Source organism: Anser anser, assembly GCF_964211835.1.
Source record: "Anser anser genome assembly, chromosome: 3".
NCBI classification, from domain to species: Eukaryota; Metazoa; Chordata; class Aves; order Anseriformes; family Anatidae; genus Anser; species Anser anser.
The window spans coordinates 20,983,689-21,000,689 of record NC_139722.1 but is presented as its reverse complement, the minus strand read 5'-3'; the positions used below and the strand labels follow the sequence as shown (position 1 = coordinate 21,000,689).

Genomic DNA, 17,001 nt, shown 5'->3' with positions numbered 1-17,001 from the left:
GCAAAAGTTGACTACCTAGAGTACTTGCTGAAGCCAAAGTTTATGTACATTCCCATAACCTACTGAGTCTTTTTGTGGCCAACCATCAGCTCTTGTTCTGTTGAAATAGAATTCAGCAAGAAATATGTATCTGCCCAGCAACCATATCCAACTCTTCCTTTCTGGAAAAAATATTTTACAACTGGAGATCCACTCCTCCCATTTTTACTTTGTGTTCAGTCCTTCCATTCCCTGTTTGTACATAAGCAGTACTGCCAGAAAGTAAGGTAGTATCCATTTGTTTAAAAAATAAAAAATAAAAATCTCCCATGCAGTGCCTTTTGTTAGCATGCTAGAAAACATAATACAAAAACAAAAAAATACAGCAGAAGAAAGATAAGGACAAAATGTGGTAACAACTGGGGCACCACTGAAAGATCTACTCCTGAGCTTGTATTGCAAACTGAAGGATAATACCTACCTGTGTGGTTTATGCCCCCACCCCCAGCAATATGTGGAAGAGCACCTTCAACATTCACCATTTTGCAGCCTTCCTTGTAGCATCCTTTCCTTGTTACTGCTGTTTTCTCTGGAGTGGAATTAAATTTTACCCTGTTTAACAGCACTGTCTGTGTATGGTTTCAGAACAAACTCTCCTAATACATTACCAGATGCTACACTTATATGAGTATGGGTAACAGACCGTAATTTCAGAGTAAAGAGATAAACTGATTCGTGGTTGCCCTAATGGAAACAAATTAAAAGTATGATCATATGAAAATAGCTAATCTGCCTTCCTTTCCTGCTTTCCCTTAAGCAGACTGCTGCAGCGATGTGGACACATGGCTTCAATGTGTCATTAACTGTTACTAGGGGAAAGATGCAGACAGAGATCTTTTCCTTAAAGGACAGATCTAGACTTTCCCCACTAGCAATAGGTAGCTTATCTTCCATGAGTTATGAACCACAGAAATTAACCACCTCCCAACCAGTATTATGGTGAGTCAAAATTAGAGCTGTAATATTAGCAAATTTCTTCCATTTCAGAACTTCCCATGCTGAGACTCCAGCATAATAGGAAGTACTCACTGGGGAAGATGGTTAATCTCCCTTTTCCAAAGGCTTTGAATATTTCTCAGGAGGGTCCTCTGGTCCCCTTCCAGGCACCAGAGACTGAAGGTTGAGTATTGCAGTAGTCTTGTTTTCATTCTTCCAGACAAAATTATTTGGCTCCCTGTAGCAAGGATAGATTTGCCTGGCTTTGCCAGAGACTTAGTTTCTGTTCCTGTTTTTCAAATGTGTTGCATTCATCTTTTTCTTCTAACTTAATGCAGCATTGATCCTGTAGGATGGGACTTTGCAGAGATAAGTTTCCATGTGACCTTGGCAGACTGTCATCAGGTTGTTTAGGCTTCCAGTGAAATTTTTGCCTGGCTGAGATCACCAGAGTAATAATCTTTGTCAGGACTGAGATGGGAACCCTTAGGTAGCTGCCCTCAGTTTGGTTCTCATGAACTGAAGACATAATGATGGTATAAGACCACTTATATTGATGAGGCAAATTTGATGTTGACATTGTCCTCTTTGAAATTAGAAAGTCCAAGTCCAAGTTTGTATCTGTTAGCCTACCAAGATTTCTCACTGGTTTTTTTTCTGGCCTTTTTTTTTTTTTTTCTCTCCTGGAAAGCATGGAAACTTATGAATTATCTCCAATTACTTTTCTCATTATTTTGGATTTTCCTCATCTGTAAAGGAGGGATAAGACAAATATTTCCAGAATTGTTGCTTGCATATAGCAGGAGTACTTCACAGTTGTCTAATTCTTTCTTTAAATGCTGTACTTTGGGTCTCCACTGACACTGGACACTCTGGGTTGCATTGCAGTGTGAAGTTTTGTGCTTAGTTTAGGAGATAAACATACTGTGTGCACAGGCTGTGTGTACAGAGCATGTTCCATATAACTCTTAGCATAAATACCCAGCTCATTCATACCTGAGAAATTATGCTGCTCACTAAACTGCTAATGTACCTCGACTGTTCAGATTAAGAATGTTATCCACAGTTACTTAAAGTTTTGTAAGGACTAGGAAGTTTGTCCTTACTGGAGACAATAGTGTAGAAAATAAAGATACCTAAAGGTGGACTGAGGAAGAAGGCCTCATGCAGAATACTTGGTCCTTAAATAAATCAGTGATTTTTTTTTTTTTCCTGTGGAAACATTTAAAGCCATATTTATTTTAGTTTAGTGTTTAAATTGAGGTAATTAAATACTTCTCTGTGTATTTGACAGCTTACTTCATTTGATCTATTTAATGTATACAGGAAAAATCAAAATACTGCAATCTACCATCTCTTAGCTACTACTTACTGCTATTTGTTGTTCAGATATCAGAGGTATCTTAAGGGATCACCTCTATTGTTGGTCTTAGTGCTCTTCTCAGGCTGAGGTTGTTATAGGAAGGCATTTCTTTCATGCACTTTTACTGAATGGATGGGACATTGGGATGTTCTCATTGGTTTCCAGTTCCAGATTCTTAGGGAAAAATATATGAACAAGACAATCAGATACTGATACTTGCATAGTAAAATCTCATAGCAATCTTGCAGCTCTTTGCTTTTGCATGTTGAGGGCTGGAAGAAATTTGCTGTGACTGAGATTTCAACTGAAGCTGATAAAGGCTCAGTGCAAAACATGAACCGGCTTCCTGGTAAATGCCCAAAACAGGATTAAAGAGTGTTGTCATCAAATAACATATACAGTAAAAATGGTGCAATTAGCTAATTGTGAGACTAAGCATACTTCAGTTCATAGTGTAAAGAAAGGAAAAGAAATGAGCATTCAACGATCCACTGATGAATATCAGCAGTAGATGGCACTCTCATTTTGTTCTTCAGTGCATTACTTTTTCAGGAACATTATATTATTTCAAGCAGCGTTCACAAAACAGGTTTTGAGATACACTCAGATGAGGGAAGTTTTGTGCTATAGATCCTCATCATAATAAAAAGAGCCCAGCATACCTTTTAAGTTTATGGAACAGTTACCCATGCTTCCTGCGGGTGTTAATAATTGCCCTTTTAGTCCCTACTACTAAATATATTCTACAGATACAAAGACCCTGCAGACTTCTGTAGGACCCTCTTTGTGTATTAAAAAGGAAGAAAATTTTACCACCAAGACTTACAGAATTATGTTGGGAATCTCTGTGGAAATGCTGAAAGCTGTTACTGTGTTACTGTTTTTTTGTTTGTTTGTTTCTTTGTTTTGTTTTGTTTTTTTCCTGAGTGCTTTAAGCCAACACCCCTTCAGTTGTGTCTGCCCCATACTGCCAGTATGCTGTGGGTGAGGAGCATCATGTACCTCAATTCAGTTAAGCTGTGTCCTACAGCTGTTGCCAGTAAGAAAGAGAAGGGGTTTTGGGGTTGAGAAGAGAAGGGTTGCTTTGGGGTTGTGAGAGAGCTGGTGAACACAAGGGTGGCAGCTAGAGTGATTCCAGTGCTCCTAATCATACCATACGCACGCTGCCTGCGCATTCACTGTTTAACCAATAGTGCCCAGTGATATGTTTTTATTAAGCAGATTTTTTTTCCAGGTGTACTTGGTCACTTCTGCCTTCTAATCACATTTATTACTCTCATCTGAGGCTAATTTGAGATTCCTGGTGACAAGGAAATTATCTAACGGCACTGACAGTTTGGAGACTCTGTCATGATCCCTGTTGCAACTTAAGATATGGATCTCAGTGACTGTTCTTTGTGTTTTTGTTAAGGCTAGCTCTGGAGCCTTAGCTAGCTGCACAAAAATAGAGAACCTCCATGTGATGACATGGTGAATAGTAGTATCCTGACATAAAATTTAGTTTCTTCAAAGAAGGGAAGATCTGAATTTCTTTCCAGGAAGATTGGTTGCATTTCTAGGTAAATGGTTCATTTTCCTTTCAGTTTCGTATTTTTTAATATGTAGACTCAAGTGTTTGGCTAAAGCAGATCTGGGCTATCTCTCAGGTGAATGCAGATTATTGTAAGCAGATGCTGTTGGACCTCCATTCACAAGAACCCAAGTTCCTTGTAGTCTGTATGTGCTCATTATGGTCCTGTAGCGAGAAGCTACTTTAAAAAAAAAGAAAGGATTACTCTGCAACTTCCTGAGAATTAAGTTTTTGGTAGAGAATGGGTTAGCACTCTGTACACAGTGGAAAATACGAATTAAAGTTTAGTGTGTGGAGGGACATGTGCCTCTCTGGCTTATTAAGATAGCTTTGAAGGTTATAGGAAATCCAGCATGAAACCGATCTTGTTGCATTCATGTATATACTGTCAGTAGGATTAGTACTGAAGTGCAGTCTGACCTTTCTGTATGTCCATTTCCGTATGTGGGAAATTTATCGATATGCAGTAAAGTTCAGCCTGAGTATGTGCCAAAATGTAGGCAATATGCAATCAGGGAAAGAGGGACTAAAACTGGTGTGCAAAGTTGTTATATGATGGATTGATTCCAGTGAGTATTCATATGAGACATGGAAGGAAAAAATAGGATTAAAAAAAAAAAAAAAGCATCTGAAACTCATGTAATATAAACCAAGTCTTTTTTTTTTCTGTGATAGTTAAATATAGTTTTTTAAAACTGCAGAACAGAGAGCTTGATTTTTTTTTCCCACGATCAGTCTCTCTGAAAACACTGCTGTTAATAACTCCCTGTTTGAAGAGTCCTCTGTCATGAACAGTGAAGATCTTCATTAGTTACAAGCACTGAAGACTTAAAGAAAGTGTCTGGTTGTAGATATAACAAAGTGGGCATCTTTAGGTGTTCTAATTAACACTTCTGGGGGGGGGGGGAGGGGGAAGAAACTCAGTGGAACATACCTGAATGTTATTCATTGAATAATTAGATAATGAAGGAACAATGGAGTTTTCAGCTCTTCATATTTTCTTGGGAAACTATGAAAAATCTGGCAGTGATGTGTACATAAAACAGTAAATTGAGGAAAAAATCGACTGCAGTTTCATTACACTGACATCAGTGGTAAGCTATCTTAGTGGTAACTTGTATACCGTAATGATTAATGGCAGATGCAAAGCTGAAACAATTATATTTCTTAAATATATTATACTCTATCTGAAATTGTAATACTTAAATGTTTAAAGATGGATGTAGTTAAATTATTATATCACTTGCTGCATGTATGACACATGAAAATGAAATAACATTTGGGTAACCACTATTAAAGAAACGAAGTATCAAAGGAAAACATTAGAAGTGGAAACTTGAATTGCAATGTCAGAAAATGGAATTTACACGTTTTTAAAAGAATCAATATAATACATGCAAGAAAATCTATGCACTTGGTAACTTCTAACAAAAAAAGTTTGAGAGAAGTGTTAATTACAGAAAACTTTCTTGCAGTGTTTTTCTGGAAGTAAGAATTCTTAAATTAGGCTTTATTAATATGAGGGTTGACTATAGCTGCTAAAGTGGGCAGGAGTCTTGAAAGCCTTGAGGGAAGTTCCACTTTGTGGGAAATATACACAAGAGCTTTCTGATTTACCCTTTCACCCTCATTGCACTGTTTGAAAAGTTAAAACTAGGTGAAAAACCTAAGGAGGAAGAGTCCCATAAAGGAAACTCTCTAAGTGAATGCTCAATCCATCTTTTTCAGGAAGATCATTAAGTGGCATACCCAACCCTCTTTCCTAGTTAGTAAAGCTCCTGGGGATATTCTGTTTTCAACAGTGTTCTATGTATTTGAAAGTAAACATTTGGTAGTACCTCATTTAGTCACTTATCTTTAGCCACAAATATGTAAATATTGGAGAGATACTGGTTTAGAGTAATGATGAGCATGATTAAGGAGTTCAGAAATATCACTGTTCCCTCACAGTAAAGGGGAAATCTTATTTTGCACACAAATGCTATTGCTGAGGTATTGTGGAATTTCCATCTCTGGATATTTTCACAGTTTGAGGGACAAAAATGCTGAGCAGCCTTGCCTAACCTTGAGGGAGGCCCTGTCTGGAACAGGAGGTTTGATTGGATGACCTCCATAGGTCTCTTCTATTATAAATTTTTGTATGATTGTGATGACTCTGTTTCAACTACTAAAGTACCCCTTTTATATAGGACAAGGTAAGTCAGTTCTTTCCTGACATGAATTTTTCAGTATAAGGCATAGATATAATTATGTTTTTGAAGGAAAATAATAATAATAATAATAATTTTGCTCCTTAAAAATTGTTCCTTTTTTAATGAAAAGATTCCTTTTTGCGTGCTTTTATCTATTCATTCTACTTGAATATGAATAGTGGTTTTTTTTTTAAGAATGTTTTTATGGAAATAGGAATTACAAACAAGATTAATCTGCTTGAGTCTGCCTTTTTCTAGTCATGAAATGTTTCTGTGGCAATAAATTTGGATATCTACAAGTTTTATACGTTGGGGTGGTGATCAGAGAAACCATTTAGGAGCTACAGTGTCTGAGAAGGGGTGGGAACCAAGAAACTGTGTGGGATGCCATCAGGGTGGAGTCAGTATCACTGTAATGCTTGGGAGAAGTTACAAATTTCTGCATATTTTGTTGTGGTACCCAGTGTTACACAAAGACTGACAGTACAATCCAAATGTGCAGTGAGTGTAATGACTAACATTTCAGTTTGAACAAACCCACATATACTCTGTCATACTTTAAAGGAAAGAAGAGACTTCTGAAGCTGCTTCTGCTAGTTTGCCTATATAGCAAGCTTAGTGCTATAAAGTTGAAAACAGAAAGCTATGGGAGAAAAAAACAACAAGCCAGTACAGAATACGAGATTAGCACAATGCAGCTTCCAGTTGTTTACTGTTTCTTTTATTCATTTTCGACCCGATTGCACTGGTTGCATCATTGAGGGTGAGAGGAAGTCACAAAGCATTACCAACCAATTGGATTTTTTTTCTCTGAGAATTTTAATGATGTACTGGAGTGCTGTTGCAGTTTAAAGTAATAGCTTATCAAATGAAATGTATTATAGTGTTGGTTCTTGCAGAGGGGACAGGAATCTATGGGCAGCTGTCAAAAAAAAAAAGTATCCACAACCTGGCAGTAGACAGGAATGTACATGCTACGGGAGTTCAGGAAGAAAAGAGGCACTAATAAGTTTGGGGCAAGTTGAAGGAGGAGGCAGCAAAATTCAGTGTGTGACATGGAGCAGGTGAAGAGAAGCAAGTTAAGAGAAAACATTGTTAAAGGACTAGGGTGAAGGGCTGGAAAACAAATTAAAAATAAGTCTGAAGCATCAATGGATGAGTGATTTTCATATGTATGCAGTCCTCCAGAGCAACTGAGTACTGAGGAGGAGAGAGGCTAGAAGCAAAAAGAAGCAGAACTGTGGCCTCAGCCAGAATCTCCTACATACTGTGCTGTTACAAGATTTTTCTTCTGTCTGTGTAAAAAAAAAAAAAAATCTCAGCACTTGTACAGGCTTTCTTTTTGCTTCAACACTTGCTTTTCCGTGGTCAAGTACTGTGGTAATTTGACTGTTGCTGGCTGCCAGACACCCACTCAATGGCTCTCTCCTTTCCCCTCACACTCTTTCCCTCCTATAGCACATGTCCACCGATGGGTTGCAGTCCTTCATGATCAACAAGTCTCAGTGTGGTCTCTCCAAAGGCTGTAGAGGACTCCCTGCTGGAGCACCTCCTGCCCTCCTTCTCTCGGTATTCACAAGTTTTTCCTTACACTTTTCCCTCACTCTCTGCTGTGCAGCATTTTGCCATTTCTTATCTCTGAGGTACCGCCATTTTGGGTGCTGGGCCCAGCCGTGCCCTGCGGTGGGGCCGTTGGAACCAGCTGGAATCGGCTGTGTCCGGCATGGGGCAGCCCCAGCCTCTCCTCACAGAGAGGAGGCACCTGGGCACCTGCACCCCATACATCCATCGAGACATCTCCACACACTTTCTTCAATCTCTGTAGGAGACAGAGAGCATGTATATGTGTGTGTGTGTATATATGTATATATATATGCTGTCATGACATGCTGAGACATTCCTGTTTGAAACATTTTAGTGTTAGGGGCCTTCCTATGGCTTATATCTGAAAAATACTGAAGGATTTTTTATTTTTTTTTTCCAAATAGGGACAAAAATAGTTGATGGAAATATACTGCCTATCTGCGTGTGCTTGATGGGGCATATCCCGTTTCTAACTGGGTAATGCAACTTTACACAGACAGTAAAGGATCACACTGTCAATTCAGCCATGCACTTTTCTTATGCCACAATGTGATGGAGCATTCCTTTGGTAGGCTTTCTGTAAGGCAGAAATGCCTTTGGGATTTCTAAGTGCCAATGTTTCAAACATTTTTTGAATAATTGGAGGCTGCTGTGCCTTTCACTAGTTATGTGAAGATGCAAGAGAAAGATTTTACTGTGGTTGGACTACAGTTTCTGCAGCAGCTGTACTCCCAGCCTACAGAAACTGCTTGCATCACATGTAGCGCACAGGAAGATCTCAGAATCTGAAGTGCATCACCTTTCTTGACCCCCTGGCAATACTTTGCCTGATGTAGCCAAGAATACCATTAGCTTTCTTAGTGGTAAGGGTATACTTCTGGCTCACGTTCAACTTGGTTTCCATCAGGACCACCAAATTCTTTTTTTGCAAATCTCTGCAAAGATCACTGAACAACTACTGTCATGAGCAAATCAAACTCAGATAAGGGAGGCTAATACAATTTATTGACAACTGATAAGACTAGAGCAGTGAGATCTAAAAGCAAACTAAAAGCACCTACCTGCTAGCCACCTTCTTTTGCTCCTTTGCCCTGCTGTGGGACACCATGGGCTGCAAGGGGACAGACTACTCCACTATGGTCTTATCCATGGGCTGCAGGGGAACTTCTGCCCAGGTGACTGGAGCACCTCCTGCCCTCCTTCTGCACTGACCTTGGGAGCGGCAGGGCTGGTTCTCTGATGTTTTCTCACTCCTCTCACCCATCTGCTGTTACCAGCATTTTTTCCCTTTCTTAAATCTGTTCTCCCAGAGGCCCAGCCAGTGTCATTCACTGGCTTGGCTCTGGCCAGCAGCGGGTCACTTTTGGAGCCGGCTGGAGCTGGCTGTGATCTGACATGGGGCAGCTACTGGGCTCTGCTCACAGAGGCCACCCCTGCGGCCCCCTCTGCTACCAGAGCCTTGTTGTGTAAACCTAACACACTGTCTTGCATAACCGTGCTGGTTTTCAAAGACACTACTGTGTTTTTTATTTACCAGTTCACTTTGCTTTCTGTGTTCTGTTCTGGACTTTGAACAGATGTAATCCAGTTATAATAAGGATGGGTATTGTGGTGAGCATGTATAAAATGAAATATTCCTTATTTTAGGGAAATACTGATACTTCTTTCATAATTGCTGCAGCCTGTTCTGAAAGATAACTAATGGATGAAACCTTAGAAGAAAGCTACATCTATGACGGTTGAAACTACATAACCTTTGCCAGGAATATTTGCCTCCGCAGGACAGTGAGAGGAAAAGATATCTAACTCTGCTCTTTTATACATAGTAGTGTGGGGGCAAATCTGCACATCTTCTTTGATAATGTGGCCTGGGTTAACAACAGCTAATATACAACAGGACTGTGAGTGAGAGAACAGAATACCCCAAACAGTTTTGCAAAGGTATTTGCCTAAAGCCTGATAGTGCTAGGAAGAAAACAGCAATGACCAAGTTTCCTTTAGATGACCTTCATCCCAATTAAATAATAACCAGGAAACTGCCAAGAGGCTTTTGAGAAAAGAAGTCAACTTGACAAGTGTAAAAGCATAAAAAGTTGTGATAGTGGGGAAGGGACCTGGAGTGAATGCGGCAGAAGCCCATCACGTGGGTCAGATGCCATGAGCATCTGTCTAGTGGAGTGACAGCACAGAGGGCAGCACGTACAGACCCACACCTCATATGTGTGCATGTGAACTCAAGGGATGCTTTCTCGTCAGCATGTGGCTTGGCAGATTATTGGAAGAGGTACAGACATACACAAAACTAAAGAAACCGTATATCCAATAGAAGCCTTGGGTAAGTACAGGGAAACTGCCCCAAAAGAGTGTTGTTTGCCTCTGAGCGGGCCCGTGTGTACGTGTGTGTGTGTATGGGGAGGTAAGGTAGCTTAGAAGTTTTCAGCAATTAGTTAGAGAAGCACTTAAAAAATTCTAGATGCTTACTAACATTTTGCTAAATGTTCAATATTGTGGTTTATCTGTTGCATTGCTGATATTGATCCTGAATGTATAGTTCTCTGATTGCCAGTTAATTACACGTTATTTATAAATCAATAAAGTGCTTTGAGGCTGATTGGTTTTAACATACTTAAGCAGATTTTCCCTGCAACAAGTGTTCAGCTGATTAAATTAGATATCACTGTAGTGGGAAGGGTTTGCATTGTGTCGGTCTGTTTTAAAACCCATAAAATTGCAGGCTCTAGTAGCAACCCTCTACCATTTCCTAAACGAAGAACTGCAGCTGTGGGTTTAGCAGGGAATGTGTCTGCATGAATGTTTATACAGGAGCTCCAGAGGAGTGGTGAATGGGTAGCAACAAAGAAAACACACCTGCAGAGGTTGCTGAGTGTAACAATGCATTGGGTAGTGGGAGGCAGAGGTCTCCTTTTAAATGCAGATGTGACATTGATCCCTAAACAGTCCACATTTCAAAGGTAAAAAGAGGAGAAGGAAGAAGAATAATGAGTGTGGGACAGATTGGCAAAGGGGGCAGCAGTCTGGTACACAGCTGTCAACAGAAGAAATGGGGAGGGTGGAGAAACTGGGCAAACATAACATAGTGGTTGACACAAAGTACAGTGCTGGAACACGTCAGCCCAGAGAGGGAGAAAGAGCTCGCAGCACTTTATACAATTGCCAGCAAGAAAAAAAGAACTACATAATTGGAAAAGGAGGCACGGTTAAGGGGAGCTTTTGTGAAAACCTCTGTTTGGGGGAAAAAGGAAAAAAAAAATCACACAAAACTAAACATAGCTTCAAAGGTGGCTGGAACTTGTCATTGCCAACATAAGGAATCTTGATGCAGGAGGGCTATGTGCTGCTGAAGAAATGAAGGAAGCTGCTTCCAATATAGATGAACAGTACTGTAAAATTTGTAAGGGAAGAGAGAGGAAGAGGTGACTCTTTGAGTGGTGAGTGGCTGTTTTTTGGGAAGCTCAGCAAGCTTGGATAGTCGGGGCTGCGGCGAAGGCTCACCAGTGGTCTGCATTTAGGAAGTTAGAAGCAGCTTGGAGGGAAAGCTACTGAGAGAAAGTGTTGATGCCTGCCTCTGACGTGATTTTAGCACCAGGGAAAAAGAGAAGATGCTTTAATGAAATGAGTGAAACATAATTCTTACTGGAACTAGTCAGAGCTGCTTCAATGACCGAATGTCTGCAAAAAGAGATTCTCCCAACTCCTTTATTTTCAGGAAAGACAGATACTAGTATATATGTGACAGCACTCTGAGTATTGTTAACATGTACTCAGTTTTTCATATCAATGATGTTTACAAAAGAGAAAAACTCCTCTCACCTTAATATTCTGGTCCTTTTGTTTGCCAAAGATAACGTGTAAAATGCTGGAAGTGCCTTCCCACAACAGCAATTCACTATGTAAAAACCTCTTCTATGTTAGCGACCTCTTTCCCTAGCAAAGGTGGTGTTGGAGAGCAATTGCTGCCTTGAGAACAGAAACCTCCCAGCACAGGGCCCCTGTTCTAAACAAGACAAACTCTTAGCATTAACACAGAAGTGGCTGAGATAAACCACAGTCTACTTAAGTAAGGTTAAATAGGAGATTCTTTTTTTAAGCAGAGCGGTTAAATTTGATGTTGACCACCAATGTCATGAGTAGGTAGGGTGGAGTGGCTGCTGGAAGAGAACTGTAATACTCAGTGAATTGCATTTATTTACTTGGCAGGAACCAAATAGCAAGAATTGCTGTCTACTTGCTATATTAGCACACCTACTCCCCTGAGACACACACACGTATGCAGAAATCAGAGTTTCAGCCCCACTTGTCCAGTTTAGACCAGTACCAATGGCAGGGGGAAAGAAGGCACTTGCTCTGACTGGTTATGTGCTGTGTCCATGGCAAACAGCTCAACTCAGGTGTGGCTGATCTCCTCCTTGGGCTTTTGCTCCTGTAGATGTCAGACATCTGTGTATTGTGACACCTTTTCAAGGGGCTATTGCCTTAATTATTGCTTTCTAATGGCTTTGCTAGTCTTGTAGTACCAGACCAGCTCTTGAACTTTCTTCACTGCTGAGGCCAATTAGTGGAGACCAATTAGTGGTTGCCAGCTATTGCAGTTTGTCACCTCCAAGTTCTACGCTAGTATGTTACAGCAAAATGGGTACATTTGTTATCCAAGTCCTAATCACCTGGTGCTGGGCAGATGCAGTCAAGTCTGCTTTGTCTGACCAGTGTTTCAAGTACCTTTAGTCAATAGTCAGCCAGTTTTGGGGTAACCAGCAGCAGCAGTCCACGGCAGAGGAATCTGTGTGTTGCTGCTGGGTAGTACGACATCTGACAAAGGTTTAAATCAATCGCCTAGATAGTCACCAGAGAGCTGCACCAGAACCCCTTGTCTGCTTGACCTGTGGCTGATTCACCATTGCTGGTGGTCATATGGAAATGCCTGTTCAATAACAATTCAGAATTGAGCAGTGTAATTGATGTAAAAGCCTTCCTGTAAGGCAGTGTCTTGGAAGTTCAGCTGTCTAACAGCAAATCTGCTGAGCTGTCTCCATGCAAAACTTAGGAAACAGGGCCTGAATTTCAATAATCTTCCCTACCTTCTTAAAAGGCTGTAGCTATTTCCAATATGGTATTTCTATGTGGTCATTGCTAGGACAATGCAAGACTGGTGTCTTTCCCCTGGAATTGTTTCATGTCCATACTGTAGAAAGGGCCCCAGCATTTAGCTTCCTGCTTGGCTCCACTAGGAAGAGTAACTCTTCTTATGTGTACGAGCATTGCCTGTTACTGCAGTGCCCGTGCTCCAGCAGTGGACAAGTGAAAAAGCCATGCTTAAAAAGTCTGTGTTGTGTGCTAACACACTGATGTAAGCACCTCTGGAGTGCTTCAGATAACGTTTAACGCCTTGCCTCAATTCCTTGCTGGTGGAATCATGCACCATTCAATTTCTTCTAGTCTCTGAGAGCTTTGTGGCTAGAGTTTTAGGAAGGCATTGTCATCTTTCCATAATATTTTTGGAGATATTTTTGTGAGAAGAAACAAATCCCTTTTTCTTAAAGGCTTCCCACAGTTATTATCCTTACATATAGTAGGGATGTATGCATGTACATATTGTATGTATGTACATACTATATGTATAAATATGTATGTATGCACATATTGTACGTATTTCTGGGAGGCAGAAAGGATGTCTTTGTGTTTTTAGCATTACCAACCAGAGGAACTCTTTCTTGTTTCTGGGAAGGGTGGAGAAAGAAGATGAGGTGAAAAAGAATCAGAAGAATGCCTAGCATTTCCAAAGCTGCTGCTGGTGACTATGAAAAGAGCTTATAAAACTTGACTCTTTAGGCAGAGAAAATCTTTGAATATCTAGGCTTGAGGTTTTTTGTCTTAAATTACAGCTTGAAAAAGATGTCCAACTATTTTTCTGCTGTCTACCTGCTACAGATCCAAAGATGATGGAGGCTGGGTATGCTGTTGGAAAAGGAAGAATTGCCTGTTAAAAGGTGAATAATTCTGAAGGATTCTGAGATGTACTCTGGCCACGTGATTTGGCCATGGGAGCAATACTGTATAATGTCATCAAGTGCAACAGGACTAAATGGATGAAGAGATGAGGTGATAAATACAAATTGTTTCTTAAGCATCACAAACTTTTCTTCTTTGCCTTCTCTAGCACTTTTTAATCCCTACAGAAAGAGAGCAAAGCCTTTCCATGTTGCTGAAGTTTTATAAAAACATACATAAATGTTTGCCTCTTTTTTTCATGAGCATCTTGTGCATAATCTGCCCCAGCAGAAAAAGCTAGCTATGCACTGTTCCTGTGTTGCTCTGTTAATGTGGCTCATGTGGCCCACGTGGTAGTTCAAAGTAGAAATGTAGAAATACTATATCCATCCTTTACAGGAGCAAGAACTTGCGACTAAGCAGTACATAGTACAGCTGCTGAACTGCAGAATAGGTGGATGATAACGTCAAAGTACAGACATTCTGAGAAGTTTGTTTTACAGAGTCCCTTGTGCAATGCATCAGTTCCTGAGCATAATTTGGAAACAGAACAGGATGTGGCTATTGGTTGCTTCTGGTGAGACTGTCAGCTGAGGTGGGCTGTCCTCAGTGTTCTCTGAATGCAGTGTGCCATGAGGAAAAGCTACTGTTCTTTTTCTTTTCAAGTGTTCAGCTGTGTTTGGCAGATTTTATAAACATAGCATTATTACAATTATTGTTATTATTTGTTGTCATTATATATTTATAAATACCACAACTACAGAATTTTGCAAGACATTTTCTTCATAGAATTGCATCATATATCTATTTTATTGAAAAAATAAATATTATAAAAACATTCTAATTTAGTTACCCAAACTGATAATGGTAGTATTAAAATGTCTGTGCTGTAATGCCAATATAGCTGAAGAACTGAAATGTTCTATGAATGAGTATTTTCTTTCCTGGAAGGTATATTTATTACCATCACTTTTACTTATATAATGATTTGTGTCAATTTGTGAATCTTGTCAGGAGCTAGAGATGAAAAGAGAATGAGTTCAAACTCTTGGACCCTTGACAATACTTAAGCTAATAACACATGAGAAACAGTCTACAACAGAAGTTGTTATAGAGGTACAGACAGGTAAATCATGGGCTGGTAACAGATTTTTTGGGTTGCTTTTTCATACTTTTATTTTTTTTCTTATTTCCTCTCTAGCTTCCAAGTACAGTACTACTTTCATTCCTGCTGATACCCAGGCCACTCCTTGCTGATCCCGAGCATGTGTGGCTTACCTCCAGGGACTGGAATTGCAGCTTAGATCATTCTTTTCAATTTTCCAGCCAGAAGGCAGCAATGGCATGTTTTTTTGGTGTGTTTTTTTTTTTTTGGACCAGCTGAGAGCATGAGGTTTCTTAGTCACAGTTATAACAATGGGCAAATCATACAATCATGGAATGGTTTGGGTTCGAAGGGACCCAGAGATCATCTAATTCCAAAACCCTGCCACTAGACCAGGTTGCTCAAAGTGAAGGATTCCTGACTTAAACAGACAAACTTGAATTTTGAATGCATTTGGAATGAAAATAGAAGGTATATAAGGAGACCCTCAACCTGAAGTAGTGAGCTGTGGTTGCAGCTGAAGGTGGAGGTATACAACAGTTAAAAATACATGTTGGAGGAAACACTTTTCTGGTGGGTCAGCACTTTTCTGTCACGGCTGTCCCTAGACAACACCATCTGGAGGGGAGCAAGCCTGTCGCCCGACCTCAGCAAATCTACCTGTCCCAGAGGTATTTTGATCAGCAATATTCCTCAACCCTTTCCTTACCAAATCTCTTAACTTCAGCCTCCTCGCAGTATCTGTTTTCTGTTGTATCTGATAGGTAGTGTGAGAGACAGCAGCTAGAGAACAGCCTTTAGAGATCCCAGATCAGACCGAGGATGCAGTACATTGAGAACCAGTCTTTTTCAAATGCTAGAGGGAAGAGAAGGAGCTATAGAAAATATGCAAATACAGCAATAGAACAAGGGAGATTTTGATTGAAAAGAAAAAGACAGCAAATCATAAAACCGTGCCGAAAAAATCTTTCCCTGTGAAATTAACTGTAACTCTTGCATCTTCCAGTTAAAAAGTGGTAGTTGTTTTAGTTCTGTGCCAGTCACTGGTTGATAGTCAGTTGTGTGGCTACATTTTGAAATGCATGTTTCTCCACATACTTGCTGATTTATGTGGGGGGAAAAATAAATTAAAAAATAAAATAAAAACAACAAACCATCTGTCAGCTTCAGTACAGAAATGTGAGCATTAAATGTGGTTTCAGTGATCCAAGGAACTTGTTACACCATACGTGTCATAAGTAGTCATGTTTGCTGACTATAATTACAAAAATATATGCTTTGTAGAACAAATACTTTAAAAATCAATAGTTCTTCCTTTTTAGTCTTTCATCAATCCACCAACACCCATTAAATGTTATAGACCATTTTGTGTTAGTGTAAGGTCATGCAGTACATAATTGGAAAAGGTTTCTGAAAACTAATGACATAAAGGTCTATTAAATAACTGGATTGTTTAAAAAAAAAAAAGTTTTTACCGATTTGCTTTTGATTGCAGTTCTGATGGCTTTTGAGGTGCAGATGTGCTCTTATATTCAATTCATAAGTTTTCAGAGTCAGTAAAATAGCATGCAGTATTTTTAGAAAATACTTTTTTTTAGTTAAGAAAGAATTTTAGAGACTCTAATACAGCCTAAGCAAATGGAATGACTAATCTCATTTCTTGTGCTTTTATTGGGAACAAAACAGATGTTTTTTTCAGCCTCACTGGTGATTTACCTTTTTATGAATATTTCAGGTTAATAAACCAGACAGTATATAAAGTATAGTAGCTGCACTGTTGTGGACTGCATTCATGTCTTTGAACTCTGGAAGTCTAAAAGGTTGTTGTCTGAGCCTAGTGAGTCACATTAGTCTCTTCATGTAGTCAAGAGTAAAAATAGGCATCTCCATAAAGTACTTCATCACCTATTTTTATAGACCTACTTCAGCATGAAATGGAGAGAGATTTTTATAAAAGCAGTTTGATTCCTGAAAATAATAATAATAATAATAAAACAACAACAACAAAAAAACAGAAAACACTGATCTGTGGCAGGTGTTTGGCACAAAGGCATTTTAAATGTTCATTGCAGGAGGCCTGTACACGGCTAGTTTGGAGTAGTTCAATGTTCTGTCCCTCAGTCCACTGCATAGTAGCTGCCCTAACTGCAAGTTAAGATTTCAATTCACTGCCAAATTCCAGCTAAATTGACATTTAAGAATAAGT

General features: G+C 39.6%; 2 long non-coding RNA genes across 4 annotated transcripts in view; one reads left to right on the top strand and one right to left on the bottom strand.

Moving 5' to 3' along the window:
• Positions 1–1,163: 1,163 nt before the first annotated feature.
• Positions 1,164–9,684, bottom strand: LOC310896113. Its single transcript, XR_014581185.1, has 3 exons — positions 8,746–9,684; positions 2,348–2,512; positions 1,164–1,724 (listed from the first exon to the last, which is right to left on the bottom strand). It is a non-coding gene; the product is annotated as an uncharacterized lncRNA (long non-coding RNA).
• LOC310896112 overlaps positions 2,616–17,001 on the top strand; it is a 52,233-nt gene continuing 37,847 nt past the window's right edge. The window contains exons 1-3 of one of the 3 annotated variants that reach the window (XR_014581183.1): positions 2,616–3,897; positions 13,631–13,801; positions 14,090–16,085. This is a non-coding gene — a long non-coding RNA (uncharacterized lncRNA). Of the gene's footprint in view, positions 3,898–13,630; positions 16,086–17,001 lie in introns of those variants that run through there. The other 2 variants (XR_014581182.1, XR_014581184.1) reach the window with 2 other exon arrangements.